Raw genomic sequence first — 22,868 nt, forward strand, 5'->3', positions numbered from 1 at the left:
ATACCTCCAGCCAGACACAGCAGATGGCTGCCCCTGCCTGAGCCTTTCCTGTTAGAAGGGAGTTTTTCCTTCCCACTGTTGCCAAGTGATTGCTCATAAGGGGTCATCTGATTGTCAGGGTTTTATTTGTATTATTTTAGGGTCTTTACCTTAGGATATGAAGCGCCTTGATGTGTGCACTGCAGTTTAACTGTATACCAAAGAAATATATTTAATCTGTGGCCTATGCAGCAGTGCCTTCATTTTTTAAATGTATTTATTTTTTAATTGTAGCCTGGAAGCATGTTCATTTATTTTTATCTAGGTGAGCACAACATTCTAAAAGAAAAGGTGTTGTTAACTACTGATTTCATAGCAAATACCTCAGTCAACAGTGAATTAAATTGTCATTTTTTAAAATATAAAAAAAGCCCTTCATAACGACTTTGAATTCTCTTGGGAGTTTTCTTGTTTTGCGTAAAAGGTTTGCACAGAAATTTATGGTTTATTTTGGGATAAGTTGTCATGATGCTTTAACTTTTTATCTACCACCATTGGCAATAATTATTTTATCTACTTTGGTTCATCAACAAATGCTTTGCAGGTATTGCCCACCTGGCCTGGTGAGTGTCAGGGAGGGTGTGATCCTAAGTCATGCCACCATACAAATAAAGAGGCTTTTTTACAGCTTTGACAGCAGGATTTATTCTGCTTCCTTCACCAAGGAAACACAAACAAACACAACTCCTTGTTTAAGGTGGCATGATAGATGTCAATACATTGTCAGGAAGTGCATGAATAACCTTAGCCTTAGTATTAAGGTTTCGTGAATCTCGTGTCCATGAATGTTCTTCTTCTTCAGTTGTATTTGACCTAATTAACGATTATTACAACAACAACTGAACATTAGTTCACTTTGGCCATGTTAATCCAACATTTTGTCCGTGTACTATAAACTCACAAGTTGCTAGTAAAGCCCATTATTAAATCATATGTGCATTAATTACAGCATCTATAACTCCTCTTAACTCAACAACACAGAAAGAAATTGGCTCACAGACTGAAATTTCTTTATTAGCCCAATTAACTTAAAACAATTTATGCTTCATTAGCACAACTACTGTACTTGAAGCTCACTTTACCTGCTAGCAACAAGTCCATAAGTGTTTACAAACTGGCAATGCATCTGGACACTTTTTTAAGTTTTATTGTTTTTTATAAGTTTTATTGATTTTGCATTTTGTATTATGATAGCCATTTTTGCTTGGAGTTCTTTCTCGGTGTTATTTTTACAGCCTCGTTCCTCTTTTTAATAATACCTAGACAACAACTCGTGAATAAAGCGCATTCCTCTGCTAACCAAGCATTCACATTTTGATGTTTTTCCAATTATCTCACAAGCTGTAATTCTCCGGAGCTGCAGTTCAGACTGGAAGTTATTAAAAAAAACCAAGGAGTAGAGGGGGGCTCATACTGTAAGTTTATTTTCTCATTCTTGGTCAGCAACAGGCTTTAATATTATATTGCTCTCAATCTTGGGAGCAAATCTTCTCTTACAAATCAATACTTAGCTTTTTTCACACTTTTTAATTCTGCTTCCTTTCTTTTCCTCTGCAGTTTTGCTCCCCTATAGTCACCCTCTTTCCAATCCAGAAAACAGGGCAGTGGAGTAATCTCCATGCATGCCAGTGGAAACACTCTCTCAGCATTGCAATCTGTGCTCCACTGACCCTCCATTTGAGTTGACCCTTTCTATCTCCTTTCTGAGTAATGGGCTCCAGCCTGAACTCTCTAGTGACCTGTGGGCCCCTTCAGCCCTTCCTTTCCTCTCCGCCCCATCACACTGCTCTCTCTCACTTTTTGTCTGTGGCCAATTAAATAGCCGCGATGGAGGTGATGGAGCCCTGCTGGTTCGAGTGATTGGAAAAACCCCATCTGCTCCTGGCCCACGGTGTGAGTCGGAGGTTCGTCCGTCTCCTTTGATCTCCGCCGACTTCCCCGTGTCCAATAAATCATTTTCTCAGCAAGCTCAGCCTCTTTGACTGAGGCAATCAAGAATTTCCACTTTATCTGCCGCTGATATCAAAGCCAGCTTTGCCGTTAAACACTAAATGGTGATTTTGAGATGACCCCAGGACAGGCCGAACCACTTGGTGAGCCAAGTCGGATGTGATTTATTGTATATGTGCATGCGCCAAAGCAAGCGAGACACAGTGCGGTGCAATCACGCAGAGCGGCACAGATTTACACATCAGGCCACCTGTGCCACTAAGATTAGCTGTCATTTTACAGCATTTTCAAGGATTTCCAGATTTCAATTATTTACAGTCCCAGTAGTCAAGGAACACAGCTGTAAATGTCCAGTAAGGTACAGCATCAACAGTTGGAGCAGCTGGCCCAGGCAGAGCTCTCTCTTCTTTGCATGTCCACCCAGAGGTCTCAGCCTCTTTTCCTCTGAAGGGTTAGGAGGAGCAAGATCAAGCGGTTTCATTTCCTGAGTCTAAGAAAGATTAACAACCTAATGTAAAGAGAGAAGTTAAACCTCTCCACTTTAACTACAAACAGCCAAATTTTCCATACAACCAAAAAGATAGAAATTCTGTCAATGAACGTTAAAAGCAGTAGTGTGGCAAAGGGCAGCCCTGGCAGAGTCTAAATCCCACCAGGAATGGGTCTGACTTGGTGCTGGCAATGTGCGCCAAGTTCTCCCTATGTTTGTACAAGGCTCTACTGGCCAATAAAAACAGGCCAGAGCGCTCATACTGCAGCTCCCCAAAAGATGCCCTGAGGGATGTCATAGAATGCCTTATCCCAGTCCACAATACACATGTAGGCTGGCTGGGAAACTCCCATGCACTCTGAAATATCCATGAGGGTATAAAGAGCTGGTCCAGTATTCCAAGACCAGGGCTAAAACTGCATTGTTCCTACCAGATCAGTTTGAATAACAGACAGAACCCTGCCATATATATTACCAGGTAGGGTAAGGAGTGTGATCCCCTGAACTTGGAGCAGACGCAGTCCCACTTTTTGAAAAGGGGAGTCTGTCCCTGCCTTCCACACAGTGCTGCAGAGGCATGTCAGCCAAGAGTGCCCCACAACATTCAGCACCTTGATAAACCACTGTCCCTGTAGTGGATTAGACTCAGCCCCTCCTGAAAAGTCAAACATTACAGTTTTCCAAGTATAGAATTCCACATTTCACTGTACACTTGTCATTTAATACATATTCTTTGGATGGTTGTGTTCTGGTACTGGCAGTACAGGCCTGGAGGAGAATGATCATTTCTTGGTTGAATACAGAGAAATTTAACAGTGGCACAATTCAATCATAGGAACAGTTGTTCTCTAACGTTAAAAGTGTTAAAGTTTGGAAGCACTGGGAGCTTGCATATGAATCCCAGCCTCTCCTGTAACATGTAGAGGTGCTTTGTTTGCCTATCATATACCCTAACTGCATTAGGGTACGTTTAGACTACAATTATTCATAAACTACAAAATATCAAAGGAAGAAAGAATGAAAAAATGGAGAAAATTACAGTGCAGACATGGAAAAAGGTCACACTTTAGTGTCACACTGAAAAAATGTCTTCTGTTATAAAGACACCCTGGGAGAAAAACACACAGTGTCTCTCTAAAGAGCCACAAGCGCCATCTATTCACATCACTGTGAACTTGCATCACCACCGTAGACGGCACAACTCTCTGCCTCTTCTCACTTGTCTAACAGGGGAGCCGTGACCTCTCGGATCCCAGTAAATTTACGCTTGCACACACATACACACACAAACCAATTACGCACATATTTGAAAGAATATTATTTGGTCACAACTGAGTGCGCATATACAATTGCATACAAACATTTGTGAGCTAAATCTGCTGCAGCTGCGACTTTATATGTAGACACGTGTACACCTACAAGCGCATTTGCATGAAAACTCACATATTTACACAATTAAAATCAAACCCACCTAACGTGTAGCTACATCCCTTCCATTACCAGTGACTCCTTCTCCCTCCATGCTTGAATTGCTCCCAGTCAATAGCTGCAAATCCCCTCACAGCTTATAATCAGATGGGGGACTATTGGAGCTTAGCTAATGAATGCACAGGGATAATATAATCTCAATAATCTCTATGAAGCCTCTAATTGAACCATATGCTAAATGTGATGTATGACTTCATTAAGAACTGATGTCTTCTTTTATGTGTTGCCGTTAGTGACCTTGACTGGCTTAGTGCGTCACCGTCGAGGCGAGGGTCCAATCCTGTTAAAGCTATTCAGTGAAGCTGGCACGTCGCAGCTGACTGTAGGATCAGCCTAGATGCCAAGTTGAAAGTAATGCTTCAAACTTGGAATGAGTTCTGACACAGGCAGGAAGGAAAAAGATTTTCTAGTGTAACAAGTCCGTCATGATCTCTTAAATACAGTAGCACAATGAACACAATGTGATTAACCTGTATTTGCTTAAAGGTGTTTTTGACCTCATCCAAAAATTAAATTAGATTAAATCAGTTTTACCTCTGAGTATCATTTTAAATATTTAGCAGCTGCTGCCTATATATTCACTTAGCACTTTCATGCACAGTTACATTTCCACTCGCATAAATATTGGTATCCATTTGGGGGTTCTGTGACTTTCTCAGGGAAGTTTCCCCACACGTTTCTTTGCCAAGAGTTTGAACCACCAAACATCTGCCAAGAACAGATAAAAGAGCTATATATGATTTAGGTAAGTGCACTATGAAGATAAATAATATTGTGAAAGTTTTGAGTGAAATATTCAAAGTATGTTTTTAAGCTGTTTTTCTTACTGATTACTGTTTTAGTCACTCTTTAATCTCCATATTGTTCCTTAAAATCTGAGTAAACCTGTGTTGTCTCACAGAAGAAGCTGAAAATGTTTTTTCTCTTCTTATATCAATTAAGGAAGCAGTTTAGGTTTCACCATTAAGAATAACATCAAAATGTATTTGGACTGACATTTAACCTGCCCGGTAACAAGATTTATAATTTCATAATTTTATCCTCTTTCATTTTTTGAGATAAACATTCATATTAAACATGTTTCAGTAATGAGATTAGTGTATGTATCCCTAAATAATCCTTATAAATGTATTAAAGCTCAGTCATCCATGTAAAGAAAGTCACATTTTTTCATCTGGACGTAGCGTTTTCAGTGGGGAAAACGTTTCATCACTCATCCAAATGACTTTATGCAAATGTGCTGCTTATAAAGTAGGGGAAACCTGCAGTTTGCTGAGCATGAAAAAGTCACTCGGATGAGTAACGAAACAATTAATCCCTAAAGAGATCGTCTCAGGTTGTCATTTCTCACTGGAAACACAGAATCTTGCAGTTCAAATCTTGTGTTTGCAAGGAGTAGCCAATCAGAAGAAAGTCAGCTTAAAAAGAGGGGAAAGGCGATAAAACAGCTTGTTTCAGAGCTCCAGTATAAGGAGAATAAGGACTGAATCATGAACAATGCAAAGATACTATAGTAGAGTCCAAGAATAAATCCGGGGCTGGGGCGGGGGGCAGCAGCCTGAGCAGAGAAGCCCAGACCCCCCTTTCCCCAGCCACCTCCCCCAGCTTGCCCAGGGGAACACCAAGGCATTCCCAGGCCAGCAGAAAGATATAATCTCTCCAGCGTGTCCTGGGTCTGCCCCGGGGCCTCCTGCCGGTGGGACATGCCCGGAACACCTCACCCAGGAGGCGCCCAGGAGGCATCCTTGTCAGGTGCCCGAACCACCTCAACTGGCTCCTCTTGATGTGGAGGGGCAGCAGCTCTACTCTGAACCCCTGGCTGAACTTCACCCTATCTCTAAGGGAGAGGCCAGCCATCCTTCGCAGGAAGCCCATTTCTGCCGCTTGTATCTTTTTTTTTTTTTTTTTTTTTTTTTTTTTTTCTAAATGACATCAGAAACAGCAGTATGCGACATTACGTGATGGCAGAGCTTCAGTTCATCCTTTGTCATTTTTTTTTTTTTTTTTTTTAATAAATAGGACAGGGGGAATGAATGAGAGAAAGAGGGGGAGAGAAAGAAAGAAAACCAAAGGGGAGAAGAGACGGTGAGAAGGGGGGGGAAGAGAGAGAAAAAAAAAAAAAAAGAACTCCTGGGTCACCTGTATGGAGAAAAAACAAACAAACAAAAAAAACAAACAGAGGAGACAGCAAACAACAAAGAGCAACATAATAATAGAGAAAACAAAGCACCATCACAATAAACTAGCTAGTCATAGATATCAGTATTTACTAAATAATAAACGATATTGTGCAGCACGCAAGATAGACAGCGCACAGTGTGCTTTGAGGTAGCAGCCAAGAAAGCTTTAGTCCGCGTCTGTGAATACCCATGTGTGCATACCTGTGTGGATCAGCATGCTTGCATTCCAAAGGTTTCTCCATGTAATGATCTGCTAGGGAGTGTGGGGGGGCCACAGCCCCGTCCTCCAGCTGCCTCCCTCTTCCCGCTCCTCCACAACCACCCACACATGCAGGGCCTTGGAGTGGGGGTATGTCACCAGGGTGCAGGGGAGGCTCAATTTTATCCCACAACTTAGACATTCACATTATTCACACTCTCATTACACATACATATAGGATCTTGGGGGTGGGCACAATCACAGAGTCCAAATCACCATCAGGGTGTATACCTCACCCCTGACGTCGTTGCCCACCTCTCAATTTTAAATACACTTAGTCATTGAGGGCTAGCAGGAGGGACTATGCGCTTACCTGCTGCTCCTTGGCAGGTAGCTCCATGCCCTCCTGGGTTTTAATTGCACCTTAGAACACATATGCATCAACACTACAATGAGCGGGTGGAGGGAGGTTTGGAGTCTTCTCCCACCCCCATTCTCTGCGGCCTGCTGGAGCGGGGGGGCTAGTAGGAGGAGTTGGCCGTCCGACTGCGGTCTGGGGTGTGGGGCCTCCCTGCTGCTGCGGAGTCGGGGTGGTCTGCCTCTCCCCACCGCAGGGAAAAGGGTAACACCACCTGGGTCTGGGTGCAATTCCCCCCTCCAGGGGCAAGGGTACCTAGACCCGGTTTGTAGAGTACGCTTGGGGAGTGTGATTGTGTGTACAGCGTCTCTTTATGTCTGTCTCCACGTTGGTTGAGTGTGGAGTGAGTGCATATGAGAGCATGAGGGTGGGAATGGATGTTTGTATCTGTGTGTGCCTGTATGTCTGTGTCCATATGTCAGGTTGGGTATCAGACGCCACCTCTCTGGGGACACCTCAGGCCCTCCAAGGTTTGGAGGCCTATCTCCACCCACCACCACTTCCCCTGCCGGTGGCGGACTCCCTCAGGTGTCGGTGTGTTGGTGGTTCTTTGTGTCTGGGGGTGGGCGCCCGGGTACACACCGGCTCACTCCTTGGCGGCCGCTTGTCGGGGCCTGGGGCCTGGGGCTCGCTCGGGCCCCTTTGGAGGTGGGGTGCCCCCGGCCTCTCGGCCTGGGGCTCGGTCACTCAGGCACAGCTGGCTGCCGGCGGAGCTCACGGGCGCGTCACTGCAACTCCCCCTGACTTCTGCTCCGCGGCTGCTGGGCGAGCCCTCATCTGGGACTCTCCTCAGCTCTTACTGGGACAGTGGCGCGGCTGCCCCTCTGTTGGTCTTCCATGGTCTCTTGTGTTCTGGGGGCCTCTGGATGTCTGAAGTTTTGATCTCCTCCTCTGCCGCTTGTATCTGCAATCTCGTTCTTTCGGTCACTGCCCCACTTCCCCGAACTAAAAAAATAACTAATTGTAACTCATGTTAACCCAGAGTTTACTAGCAGTTGTTCCACCACACAGCCCCAAAAACCCACCAGGATGTAGCCTGGCACAACCTCAGGCTAAAGAAGTAAAAGCCTAGATGCACATCCCACTGCATCTTAATGTTAAATGACTGTAAGTGAAGAGTTTAGTGAGCCTTTAAGAACTCCAGCTCACAAACAAATTAGGGAGTACTACAGTACGTCTTTTTGGTCAACCTGTATTTTTCACTGGAAACGAGTTTCTTGATTGACTGCTTCCTATGACACTTGATTCAACACTTCGATTGAAAATGTTGATTCAAAGCTAACATAAACTGCATGTTAATGACTCATATGCACAGACTGGCACATATATGCAGTACTTTCATCTTAGACAGGAAACATGTTTACCACCCTGCCCTCACAGTTGCTCTGCTCTGCTCTGTTCAGAAGCTGCCCTGAGCTACTAAGTATCATCCTGTAGTTCTACCCTTAACTGCTTTATTATTTATGAACATTGACTGAAATCAAAAGCCCTCTTACTTATTTCATCCTTTAAAGATAGTATGTGGACACACACACACACACACACACATCTCACAAGTTTCATGATATTCATATTGTGTGAAATAAAAATCCGTCTGTTTGCCTTTGGGGTTGTCAAAGTCAGATTCACGTGAGCGCTCTTCCCAAAACTTCACACATGAGTACATTCAGAGTCTCGTGTCAGGTTAGTCAGCTGAAACAAGGGAGGCGAGGGCGGGGGTGGAGAGGTTTATTATTTTGGAGTGTTTTCTCATGAATTAAATATGTAATCAGGCACGCAAACACAGCTAGACAATTTCTGAGTTTTAACTCCTGTGAAGCCATGCCAATAACCGAGGGAAAATGCCTCTTTAACAGATAAATTAGCATTATCAGAGTCACAGCAATTTGGAGCTCACGCCCTTTCCCTACCTAAGGAAGTTAGTTAGTTAAGCTTCAAATTTCCCTAAAACAACAAAAACAGGAATGATTAAATATCGCTTATATTATAGTCTCAATAGGAATTTTAAGGCACACAAAACTTATCCTGCACATAACTGTGTGAATTGTGGCTGCATAGACCTCCACAAATTACATTAATTTCAAATGAAATGAATTGAATGTCATTCATTTCATTTGAATGACATTCAATTCATTTGGCCACTAGAAGCATTGCAGAACAACACTGCGACACAAAAGACGCAAAGCCCTGACAAAATATTACTTTTGTTTGTAGTTTTTCAACTGATCACATGACAGACAGACAGACAGACAGACAGACAGACAGACAGACAGACAGACAGACAGACAGACAGACAGATAGATAGATAGATAGATAGATAGATAGATAGATAGATAGATAGATAGATAGATAGATAGATAGATAGATAGATAGATAGATAGATAGATAGATAGATAGATAGATAGATAGATAGATAGATGTCATGCCTTATTCCTGTACCAAAGACATCTGTGGCACTGACTTCTCACATCAAGAAGACCATGGAAAGACTCATCCTCGATCAGCTCCGATCTATAGTCAGACCACATCAGGATCCCCTTCAGATCGCTTACCAGCCCCTTCTCAGAGTCGAGGACGCCAACATCTACCTGCTCAATCATGTCTACGCCCACCTATATCAGCCTGCAGGCACTGTGAGGGTCATGTTTTTTGGTTTTGCCATTGCATCCAATACCATCAGGTCAACCCTCCTGGGTGATAAGCTGACAGCGATGCAGGTGGATGCCTTTCTTGTGTCCTGGATTGTTGATTATCTGACAGGAAGACCACAATATGTGCGTCTTCAATATTGAGAGTCTGAAAAGGTGATCGGCAACACGGGTCCACCATAAGGGACCGTCCTCTCCCCTTTCCTCTTCACCCTCTACACCATGGACTTCAGCCACTGCACAGACATCTGCCACCTTCAGATGTTTTCTGATGACTCTGCTTTGGTTGGATGCATCAGCGAGGGTGATGAGATGGAGCACCAGGCTGTGATTGACTTCTTTGTTTAGTGGTGCAAGCAAAATCATCTGCAGCTCAACGTGACAAAGACCAAGGAATTGATTGTGGACTTTAGGAAGACCAGGAAACATGTGAGCCCTGTTCAAACCAGGGGGTCAATTTGGACATTGTGGAGGACTATAAATACCTCAGAGTACACACTGATAATAAACTGGACTGGGTTATAAAAAGCCCTGCACCCTACAGGAAAGGCCAGAGCCTTCTATTTTCTAAGGCGGCTGAGGTCCTATAACATCTGTAGGACAATGGTCGGGATTTTCTTTGAGTCTGTTGTGGCCAGTGCCATCCTCTATGCTGTTGCATGCTGGGGCAGCAGGTTGAGGGTTGCAGATTCTCCATAAACTGATCCACAAGGCCAGTAATGTTATGGAAATGGAACTGAACTCCCTTAAGATGGTGTCGGAGAGGCGGATGTTGCCCAAGATATATACATGCTGGACAATTCCCACCCACTTCATGACGCGCTGTCCAGTCCCATCTGCGTGTTCAGTGAGAGACTGGGATTACCCATAATGCACCATGATACAAGAAATCATTCCTGCCTTTGGCTATCTCCCGGTACAACTCCTCCATCCAATGCACAGTACACAGTGCGATAGTTACACCCTTTTGCACATCCTCTACAAAGTTTTACAGTTTACAGTAAAATGCCAATCATAAATATTTAATCTCTGTAATATTCTGGATATTTATAACTGAGCTACTGTATATGTTACAGCTATTTCTTATATTTGCAACTTTGTAATATATTATTACATATATGGTTTGATTTAGTTCAGTCTGTTACTGTTCTTATTGTCTTGGAGCTACTGTAACCACACTATTTCCTCAAGGATTAATAAAGTATTCTGATTCTGAAACGTGCCAATCAAGCAGTCGGTGTGTTAGTGCATGTGTTAGAGGAAGTGCTGCATATAAGTACTGTATAAATGGGTGAACGCGGTTTGTAGTAAAGTGCTTTGAGTGGTTGAACTGACAGGATAAGCACTATATAAAAGCAGTCCATTTGCCAGTTCATTTCCTTGAGGACATACGATTTCAGATTCTTGTACCTTAATAAACCACAATATCATGTTTCACTTTCCAAAAAGGCATGATGAAATAAACCGTCAATTGCCCATTTGCTGAGTTACAGCTAATGGAGCAGCAGCCACAGGCTGAGCCAAGGAATGGCCAGAGGCGGAAATGGCTTCAATATGCTAAGTCTGGCTACTCCTCTGGCCACTGCACACAACCAATGGTAAACCCATTAGGGAACTGTACATAAACCTCAAAGAACTTCAGTTACATACAATAAATGCTATTTTTGTAGCAGTGTTGTTATGGAAGCATTCCTATGGCTATCCTACATATTTGTAACAGCACAACCAATCATCTATTTATGTAGCCTCATCAATAATCGAAAAAGAATAACTCAAGAAACTATTGCATATTTTTTTTAACCAATTCACAGTTACATTAAAAAAAAGCTTTTAAGCTTATCATATATGAGTCCTAATGGTTCTGTAATTCTGAGCAAGCGAATGATTTAAATGAGTGACCAAATGCAAAGTTGCACTTGTGGTCAGCTGACAGAAGTGCATTAATTAGTCTCTTACCTTATTTCCAGTTTTGTCCTTATCATATCCAGGAAAGAAAAGCAGACACTCGAGCTGCTAAATATTCCTGCAAATTCATAAATTCGTAACCACACTTGTCTCCCGTCTGCTGTTTAGTGATTGTTACGTTGTGTAAAGTGGGTCTACCAGCTGGTCACGTTTGATGTGAAATAGCCCAAATACACTAAACCAGCAAGATACAAAAGGCAGAAACGCTGCACAAACTTGTGTTTGCTTATGATCGCCTCGTGTAGGCTGATATCTGAAGCCGCAGGGAGTATAGGATCTGGTTTCCTATGATGCCACAGGTTCCACATCCCTGCACAACAGCTCCTCACATATGTAATCACAGTGACACATGCTTCCACTGGGGTCGGGCAGGGACATGCCTAAATGGATGAGGAAGCTATTATCACCTCTTCCCAGATGTTCTTGGCAGAGTCTTGGGCTGATGTAGCAGTGATAGGTTTTTAATAAGCACGCCTGATCATACGACTTCATTCCACTTTGAAGCAAGGGAATACAGCCGATGTTTGGCTGTAAAATGTATTCCGGGGGCAAAGGAGTAACTTACTGATGTAAGAGACAAGGTGAAGTCATGCTGTTTGATTTTTTTTCCTTTGCATGGTTGGAAAATTCACTGCACTCCATGCATGATGTAAAACACCATGAATATAAAGTAGTGTGAACACACTCTGACTTCCTCTAGCTCGTTTTGCTCCTCATACTATCAAAACTTCATCCTGTAGAGCCTTGAGTGAATGCTTACACAAGCACGGAGCACACGAATGCCAATAAAGTGGGTCAGGAAAGTACAACTGGTACATTTCAGCAGCATAACCTGTTTGGCGTACCGCAGGTAGTGTGTGTGTGTGTGTGTGTGTGTGTGTGTGTGTGTGTGTGTGTGTGTGTGTGTGTGTGTGTGTGTGTGTGTGTGTGTGTGAGTGAGTGAGAGAGCAGGAGGTGCTGGTAGGATTAAAAGTCCTTTAACAGCAACAGTAAAAATCAATGGAGAGAGTTTGGTTGTCAGAACCAATGAATCAGGAGGATATAGCTCAATACGCGGATCAATGGCCCAACCTATAATCATTGTATTTCTCGCTGCTAAATGTCTTTCCTGATCATTGTTGGGAAGCAGAGAGGAGCCAAAGGAGATAAGGAAAAGGTGAGAGAAAAAGCTCCTCATGCAAGTCCTCAGATGTTGTACTGCTGGATGGCTTATAAATATTGTACTGCTTTAGTGCTGAGAGAGTTTACTGTTCCTTAATGTTCCTACTTCTAGCGTTTGACAGGGACCTGGGTGACAAGTTTTACACTCTGCATCATTTATACATGAATTTATGGCAAGAATGCACTACATTTTTATGCAAATGTACTAGTTTCTATTGCTAAAAGATAGAGGAAAGTAGAAATGCAATCCATTTGGGGGGGTTTTGCTTTAGTAAACATGGATGCATGTTAATGTATGTCAGTTCTCCAAAAGAAAAGAAAACCCTGTGACTCACTGAAAGTGATGAGTTTTCTGCATTGCAGCAACAGCAATTTACTTGGCGATGAAAAGGAGAACTGAGCAGGGAAGGGTTTCATCATAAAGACAAAAGCAAAATCTTTTTTTCACAAAATAATTTGAGAAGTAAGGGCTGACGAGCTGATGGATTTTGACCCCTCGTTACGTCATAAAAAAGGCCACTTATAAATATCTGGAACTCATTTGTTGTTAACATTCATTCAGCAACATTCAGTTCTCATATTTAATGCACTGAGTTTGTGTAAAAACCCAAGCTACTTTGACAAGGGCCACACCACCGTGGTTTCACATACTCTCGGTCAACACTGGTGAAGATCACAGTCATCTGATTATTCGTACCTGACCACATCTGTGTTGTTGGAATATATCAGTTCCAACGGTAGTTTCTTAGTTTTTCAGGTAACAAACTGGGCTGTGACGCAGCATCTGAAGCACCATCTCATTTATGACACTGGAACTTGGGTTGGTATTCAACAATTTATCAAACTGAAAATGACTTCAGTGAATAAACAAGAGTAAATATGAAGAAAGACTGTCTGAAAGTGTGAGATTTTGCTTTTCACACACTCTGTGACAGCCGGCTGCATACCCCCGTGTTCAAGTGCGGTCAATTGGAACAGCTAAACACTTTCGGCCTCACATATGGTCGGGTAACAAGCCTTGCAAGCTGGTCTGCTCGAAGCAGACTCTACACAAGTAACTACGAATTGTCCACCAGGCATTAAAGTCTGGGTTTGTAAGAATCATTGTGCGTGACAGATATGTAACTTACACTTCATGGGGTTTGGGTAGATTAAAAGGCTTTCTGATATCAAAACAGCCAAGAGTAAATGCAATCACAAAGTCCTGAAGACGTATTTGAGACAGAAAAGCGTTTTATGCTGTGGTTCAATTTAGCTCACCTGTGAGGAGTGCAGCTTTTTCTTCTTCAGAGAATAAAATTTCTTATTTCCTCTACGTTTGTATCTCTTGAACAACGGCTTCATATGCAAAATGCCATCATCTTGACAAAAAGACAAACATCAGAGTAGCAGCGCAGATGCAATCAAGGTTGTGATTTATTTTTCCAAAGATCTCATTCTGCTTCAGCAAATCAAAGCTAAGTCAAAGACAAATATTACAAGGACAAAAGACATATTCAAACATTATTAGATGAGGTAATGAGCAGTGTTTTAGGAATACTACGGCTTCAAGCCCTGTTTAAGTGTGGATTCTCAAATTATACCGTACAGGTATGGATGGTAAGAGTTCTGTAGGTCCAGTAAAACTTCTGTCACAATGATGCGAAACATCCTCCAAACCAAACATACACTATTCAATTAGGGGTGGGTTTTGATAATCGATTCATCGATTAAAATCGATTCTGGCTTGGATAACGTGATATCGATTCATTAAAATCCTGAATCGATTTTTTAATATAAATTTATTTTGCCTGAAATGCCAGAATCTCAGTTTCGACAACCACCAAACATTTAAAACAGTAAATGAGAGCAGGTACACAGCTTCTGCACAAAGACGTAAACACAAAGCGCGGACCCGCAGATCAGAATCAGTGAGACGTCGCCTTTCTCACCCGACGGCACGGACATGGTCGGGGCTGAAAGCCGACAGCTCGCTGATTTTGATGTTTCGGCGGGTCCGTGCTTTGTGTTTACGCCCTTTTTGCGCTGATTCTAAAGCTGTTAGTTTGATGTCTCTCCAAACAATATTGACTGAACCAGCAGCAAAAGAAGATCCAAACTACGCTTCACATAAACATCGTCATGAATTCACTCTGACTTTTACTGTTTTGCTTCCACCACGATGCACAGCTCTCTCTCTCTCTGTCTGTACTTCAAGAACAGTTTCCCGTCTAAAAATCTGTTTTCTGCATTATTCGCTTGCTTGCTATCACAAGTCTACCGTTGTTTACAGGCTGTCGGCCGCTGTTTTTTCCCTTTTACATTCTTCCGAAAAGAAAACCTAATTTCTGCCGTTCAATAGGCTTCTGAACAAATTTAAACTTTTTAAAATTATGCAAAATGCAAAACGCAGTGTCTCTAATAAAACCGCTGTAACTTCAGAGGTAATGTTCATAAGTTGATTAATGGTTTTGTTTCGTTTTTGATGTACTGCAGAATATTTTTATAAAATCCCAGAACAGGAAAATCAGCTTCATGTTTTTCTGTGTTTTATCTTCAGCTACTTTGACACAAAGGCCTCTGCTGTGATGCTCACACCTTTGATAAAGTCTTGTGAGTGTCAGCTTCCTTTTTATAGATACAAAAATATGTTAATGTACTGATCTGAATTATAATATTTCTGACTGTCTGAGGCAAAATTTCCCAGATTCAAATCGAATTGAATCGAATTGAATCGAATCGTGGATCGAATCGATTCGGGACCTTGTGAATCGGAATCGAATCGATTCTAGAAATCAGTGACGATACCCAGCCCTATATTCAATATGCCAACATGTGGCTCAAGCTATGGCTTAATACATGAAAAATGTATTAAACTATTCATCTGGACTGCATTCAAATGTGGGGCACTTGAAACGACGAGTTAAAAGGAGGACACAGGAAAGTGGGAAAGACGAGGAAAAATGCATGTGCATTTATTTTTCAAATGTAAAAGCATCTCTTGGGTAAGGAGTGGCATACTTTGAGACGATCAACAAATCCAAGTGTCCTCTAGGCATTTCCTCTTTCTGTTTAGTTGCTCACTTTAGCCATTTCGTTCGCTGACAGAGCCGTGATAAGAAAGTGGCCATTTTCACACACATTTTGTTCTTAACCTTCCTGAAACACATGTCTGAAAAAAACTATTTCCTCAAGCCTTTTGGGAATGACAGTCCAATCCCTCAACTGATTTTGCAAAGAAAAACTCATTAATGAGACAGACATTTTTCTACACAACTCAACAGCTTAGTCCATAAGAATATTTGGAAGCAGCTTATAAAAAAATCCTCCATGGATTAAACAAAAAGGAAAGCTCAGTTTCTTTTTTCTTTTTTTTTCTACAGAGCGGTAAAAAGACTATTAGACATGCCCCACCCACACGCACAACACGCACACAAATGCCCCCTGACTCTCACCCACCCCCTGTGTAGATTGAAATGTCAGCAACGCTTTGGATTGTTACGGTCCACGTTAGAGCCTGGCTCAGGATTAATGTACATATGGGAAACAATGGAGCATCTACAATGCTCACTCAGGCAGATTCTCCACATCCCCTCCTACTGTAGCTGCAGTGGGATGCATGTGGCTTCTCCTTATAAAGAGACGGGCACTTTGATGTAGAAAGAAAGGCAAGGGGGCAGAGGGACCGACAAAGAGGGAGTTTAACTGCCTTTCATGTCTCCCCTTCCCTGCACCCCAACACTCCACTGTCTTGCCTTAAACAAGCCACTAAAGCCAGACACATCTACGGGTTTTGCCACTGGAGGCGTGTCAGTGCCACAGATTGGAGCAGTGGTGGTGGTTGCTGCTGGTGTTGGGGGATTTTGTTTCATCTTCTTTTCCCCCCTAGAGGTGCAGTTTCTAAAGACGGCCACAAAAACAAGCAAGATAAAGAAAAATCGGAGTCTTGGATAAAAGGTTCAGGGAGCTCAGTATTTTGGCTGCAAGCAGCACTAATTAACAGGTCACTCCTATGGAAGAAAAAAAAAAGCACATGTACAGTTTTAATCCAGCTACTTACTGTTGAGTTGGGGGATTTCTTTATTTTTGTCCATATCTCACTATTGGACTAGTAAATGATGTTCTCTGATACAAGTGGCCACCTCCTACAGCTACACTCTCACATACAACTTGACGCTTTGGTGCTCTCGGCACTCCCATTCCCTCTGAATGGAGTGATGTTATGCATTGTTGAACTGAAGTGTGGATCCATTGTTTCACTTTACCTGCAGTAATTTCACCCAAGAGTTCTGCAGAGTTTACAGTTCCAAGCACAATTGCAGTTTCCAGCCAATCACATCAAAGGCAAGGCACTCGTTTATGTTGCTTATAGCTCGGCTTTAAAATGAAGGACAAGTTGAACTTTGCAAAGGGACGTTGTAGAAAACCTGATATCAGAGGCTGGGATAGCTGCTCTGTGGATACATCTCCTTTGCTATGGAAGTGCTCGCATACTGCACAAACTTTCAGTTATGTAAGAGAAAGACAGTACAACAGCGACTCCTCACACAGACTGCATCTGAAATAGTCTACAAGTTAGTAAGAGTTGTGGGCAGAGTCCAACTATCCTATGGAGCAACATAAAAGTACAAAAACAAACTGGGATCTCTCTGGAATCATCTCTTGTGTACAACCAGGATGATTTAAACATTACAACTTTTAGTGAAATGTAAAGACTGTACATCTTAGAGAGCACAAAGCACAGCTCAGTGTTACTTTATTTGCTGGCTTCTTATTTTGAAGCTTCGTACAAAGTCTTTGTAATATGATGTGCTTAATCAAGCTGACATAATGGCTCTATAACAGTTAACTTGGCTTCCTTTCATCAGCAGACAGGTTAATTAATTCACGGAATTATTAGACAGTTAATTTGTTTCATGAAATGATTCGATTTTCTTTCATTTCATGACTGTAATTGAAAGTCTCAATTTGACCAGCTCAGTCAATGCAGGTGTTTGAACCTACAGCAGGGTGAATCACAATGCATCCAAGAGAAGATACAGCCTGCTGCTTTAGAGTATACTGAATCTCCCAGGGATGTGGATTCACATCAATTCTCTCACACTGGCAACAATGCAACAAGCAGATTGGTGCACAGATCTAAAATGATATTGTACGTCCATCAATCAATAATCAATTACTTGATGTGCCCCATGCAGCACGCTCCTGTGCAGCTTGAGATCATTGCTTAAAAGATTTTTCACAGTTCAGACATACACAGCACAGACAAACATCATGTGGGTCAATCAATAATTCCAAATTGCGTTCCTCTATGGTTCACAAAAGATTGGCTTTGAAGTATATGTTATACATGCACTAGAGAAAATGTTCACTTTAGACCTCTGTGAAAGAACTTCATGAACCATAACCATCATGAAGGCAGAATTATTATTTTTTCTTTTCTTTTTCTTTCTTTCTTTCTTTTTTTTGTTGCTGCAAGGCTAATAGCTGCTCCTGGTTTAAGCTAGGTATACCTGGATGTGATCCTGCAATTTCTACAGTGACAACTAAAAGATGAAATCACAGGTTAAATGAAAAAGGAAGGCTCTGGTAAGATGAGTACTAGACTTGTGCAGCTTTAACTCTTTACCACTTACATCTGCATTGGGATTTGCAGATATAACAATGACTTCTAAAGTAAAGTATTCTTTGGTAATAGCCATATAACACTAACACTGATTTAAAAGTAAATTTGCTCTTAAATTCACAGTTCTCTTATTCAAAACTTCCCCCATGAAATTCACAATAAAAGCTTTAACTTTAATTTCCATGAACTCAATTACAAACATAATGACATTATAGTGCACAGGGAAAGAGTACGTACAAAAGATCATATTTGACATGATGGAAACAGTCTATTTTTAGCATTCAGGTTTAGAAAAAATCATCAGTAATTAATTATTCTTTGTTAGAGTGGTCTCAGATCAATTTTGAGATATACTATTATATTAGATATATAAATTAACAGTCAAATAAGACCATACTATTAAGTCAACTTTGTCTTGCAAGATTTTATCTCAGTAATATTCTTGTTTTTACACCTACATTATTTTATTCACATATAGAGCTTTTAGTATTGTATACTCAATGTGTTACATATAACACATTAAAGTCATGATGCCACTTTTAAATAATAAGCCATCATCATAACTTCCATATTGCAAAGAAAAAAACATCATTTTGAGCTTGGAAGAGCAAAGGTTTGATATTTTAGGAAATGTGATTTTTACTTTCTTGTTTTGAAATAAGAAGACTGAAGGCTACAGTAAATTATTTTAACTTGGCACAAAGGCTGGAAACAAACAGCTAGCCTGGCTTTGTCCAAAGCAAGTAAGTAAATAATTATGCACAAAGCTTAATACACTATTGACTGGGTGCTAAGCAACACTAACACTCTCTAGTCTGTACTAAGAACTTCTCATCGTGCCACAAGAGTAGATGGGTGTATTTTCCAAAATATTGATTGATTTAACTAATTATCGAAAAGTCCATTAGTTTGCAGTCAATTAACTACCCGATAAACTGGCTAATTGTTTCAGTCACACTAAAAAATACAGTGAAATGGAATTATCCAGTGTTTCATGTCCACTGGTTCATTAGTGGAGGAGAAATTTGGTATTTTCTCAACCATGCCTGTATAAAATGCACTGGGCTGGTCTAAGCACAGCAAATAGAGCCTATAGAAAAAGGCACCTTTGTGTATTTATGAATAACTTTATTTTCAGATGCTTCCACAGTCTGACTCGGGCATTTAAAAAAAACACATATATGGCTTGTGTGGGGAAAAAAAGTTCACAGTGCATCCAGGTGAGACAGGGTGCAAATCTGAAAGAGAGCTATTATGTATCAATCATTGAAAAGAATTCTCAATAACTCCACATGTCCTTGCAGTTTGAAGGACACAGCTGTATCAAATGCACTAGAAAAGCACGCAGGCTGAGTGCAGACATTTACATTTATATACATGCATTTAGCTGATGCGTTTTTCTGAAAAGCAACTCACAATAAAGGCGACATTAGATTTAGCTCGGACGTTTACGTCACTTATGAAGCAGAAGAAAGGTCACAGATGGAGTATCCCGAAATAATCCACTGGTGTTTCAGAGATACGCAAACGACGTGGATATCATTGTTCACTTCCCCAGAGAAAGCTTTGTTTTCACAGTTAGTTCCAATTTGTTTTCAGCTGCTGCTTTAAGGAGAGGTCCTGGTTTGGGTTCCAAACATTTCTTAAAGCTCCACTTTAAGAAATGGTACAAAAGTGAGCCCAATGCATTAATTAGGTGTCCTGATGAAGGCTAATGAGCGGGACTGAGATCAGGCTAAGTGATACTGTAAATAGAAAATGTGAGGAGAAATCCGTGGAAACAACAGGACCTAATAACATCAGCCAAGCTGATTTCCCTTATGGAAAAGGGGTCAGTGCACTAGGAGGTGTTCCATCTCGTCATTGACTGTGGAACAACTGAGCACCACCAAAAGCAGACATCCACAGACATGGATGATACCAAATGTTCAATTAATCTTATCTGGTATAAGGTCTCATAAGGTCTGAAAGATGTTGTGGGAGCCAATTTATATCAACAAATTATTATTGTAAGCACATAAACTTTTTTACAGAGCGATGTACTCCTGCATGGGTGCACTGGTTCTTAAGTGGGGACCAGCAGGAGCCTTTTAAAAGGATTCTCCAAGGTCCTAAACACAGTGCAAAGTTGTTTGTTTTTGCTATTTTATATTGCTACTGGAATATTACCACAATGATAGAATGCATTAAGGTGTTTTTTTTTCCCTTTAAGCCTGCCTGCACTAGGGTATCTGATGAATCACAGGTTTCATTCCACCTACGGAGGCTGTATGATTCTCAACCAAAGAAACAAACAGCAACAGCACTGCATTAGAATACAAGTGAAACCAAGCTCCCTTCTACACATCTGAAGCAGTGAAATGTGCGATCGAATGCAAGGCTTTAGGCAGTGATTTGATAAACATGCACACGGACTTAATGTGAGCACTCGGACATTCATTTCTCCTGAGACGGCAGAAAGGCTAAAAAGGAGAAAAATTAAATACTTTAGTGGGAAACTTTCTGCATCTGATTCCTTAATAATCTCTGTTTAATATATTTTTTTGATAAACCGTTTTTCTAAACATCTCATTATGTAAATGGTAAATGGCCTGTATTTTATATAGCGCTTTACTAGTCCCTAAGGACCCCAAAGCGCTTTACATATCCAGTCATCCACCCATTCACACACACATTCACACACTGGTGATGGCAAGCTACATTGTAGCCACAGCCACCCTGGGGCGCACTGACAGAGGCGAGGCTGCCGGACACTGGCGCCACCGGGCCCTCTGACCACCACCAGTAGGCAACAGGTGAAGTGTCTTGCCCAAGGACACAACGACCGAGACTGTCCAAGCCGGGGCTCGAACCTGCAACCTTCAGATTACAAGGCGAACTCCCAACTCTTGAGCCACGATCGCCCCCTCATTATGTAACTTCCTCTCCTCTATCCAGCAGGAACCCTGCCACTCGCCCTAGGACAGCTGGGATAGGCTGCAGCCCCCCTGCGACCCTGAATTGGATAACCGGAAAAAATAAATGGAAGGATTGATTGATGGATGGAATTCTTTATATGGATGCTTTTGTGAGAGAAAGGTTGTGGTATTGCGATGCAGCCAATCACCTTGCAATTGCAATATTTATCCTGCACTCTCGAGGTATACCATAATTGTCTACTCTGTCTTGTGCAGAGTTCATCATATTATATGGCAGCTACGACTCAGGCAGGATAGCAGGCTGTCCACCAATCTTAAGGTTGTGTTTTAATTCCTGGCTCCTTTAGTTTGCAAGCAAAACCATGCTCAGACAAGATGCTGAACCTAAAAATTACCCCTAATATGTCATTTCTGGGTGAAAATCTAAAAATTGTATATATATATTTAAAAGGTACTACCACTTTGACTTCATTGTGTCCATAAAAATATCTAAATCACCAATGCATTTGTATATCAGTGCAATCTTTTCAGCTTCAGGACACCGTGACATTCATATGGCAGCACACAGATCTAATATTAAAAGAGTCATTTCCTTACTCAACACCAGGACATGTGCCTGCAATTGTTGGGGGCTATATTTAGGAGTGTATATGGTGCTCTAGTTACAATTTCTAGCAGCTGGAGTGAACTCCATTGTGGAGATAAGGCTCTTGTTTTGTTTTGTTTTTCTAGATTATACTGTTCAATATTATCTGGACAGTATCAACTTCAGTGAAATCATAGTGACAATACTTTCTGCATTTCTTTGTTACCATGATGTTCTATAACGTAGTTTTGATAAAGGCTGTGTTCCAGACCGAGTGCTCAAAGTTTGACAAATATGGAGCTCAAACAGCAAAGAAGGCTTGCAAATTGGTTGCATTATGGGAAATGGAGGATTTGGACACAAGAAAGGATAAAAATGGCAAATTATTCACCTCAACTAGAATTCAGAGGTTCCTTTTCGGTCTCTCTCAGGAAAATCTCTGAAGTTCATGGTGATTGTTTTAATGTTGTGTGTTATTGATTTCAATCATACATTGGTATCTACTGTACTGCACAACAGCGGAATAATTGAATCGGGGCCCAAAAGCATAACAATATCGATAAGGAATGGCTGCAGTTTGGTGCGTGTGTCAACTCTCTCAAACGGCCACTTCGCCCGCACCCATCGCTGGTCGGGAGCGTTCAATATCACTTCTCACTTTGTGAAGTTAGGACGGCTCTGCGCTCACGCTCTTTTTTACAAAACACGCCATTATGCGCCCGCTGTGTCCTGCACTCACCCTTTCATCTGCAGGCTCTTCCAGCGAGCATTCGTCAGCGCGTCACTGCTGTTTAAACGCAGGCAGGGAAAACGGGAAGAGCTGTCCTCCCTCCAGGTGAACGAGTGTGAGCGTGTGGGTGTGTACGCTGATTGAATGGTGCATTATTTAACGATGGAAAACTGATCTCTTTCGGTGAGCAAGTGTCCCGCTCCCAGAGTTGGGTTTTCACCTTTTCCCTTTTTCACTTCTTCTTCCTCCCCCATTATTTGTTTGACTGGACCCCATTACGGAGGGAAAGGAATATATATATATATATATATATATATATATATATATATATATATATATATATATATATATATATATATATATATATATATATATATAGCACACAGCTGCCGAGGCAGCACCTCGTCTTCTCTGAGGATTGCTTACTTACAGTAGTCTCGACAAAGTAGCTGACAGGTAAATGTGCTTACATGGTTGAGCGAATTTGTGAG

At 41.6% G+C, this 22,868-nt stretch overlaps 1 protein-coding gene across 1 annotated transcript in view; it reads right to left on the minus strand.

The window, feature by feature from the left end:
• Positions 1–22,868, minus strand: part of brinp2 (bone morphogenetic protein/retinoic acid inducible neural-specific 2) — a 322,100-nt gene that overhangs the window by 297,739 nt on the left and 1,493 nt on the right. The gene's annotated exons all lie outside the window — the stretch shown is intronic.

Source organism: Copadichromis virginalis, linkage group LG18, assembly GCF_057382275.1.
Source record: "Copadichromis virginalis isolate Kocher_CV1m ecotype Utaka linkage group LG18, C_Virginalis_male_GT1.1, whole genome shotgun sequence".
In the NCBI taxonomy this organism is placed as follows: Eukaryota; Metazoa; Chordata; class Actinopteri; order Cichliformes; family Cichlidae; genus Copadichromis; species Copadichromis virginalis.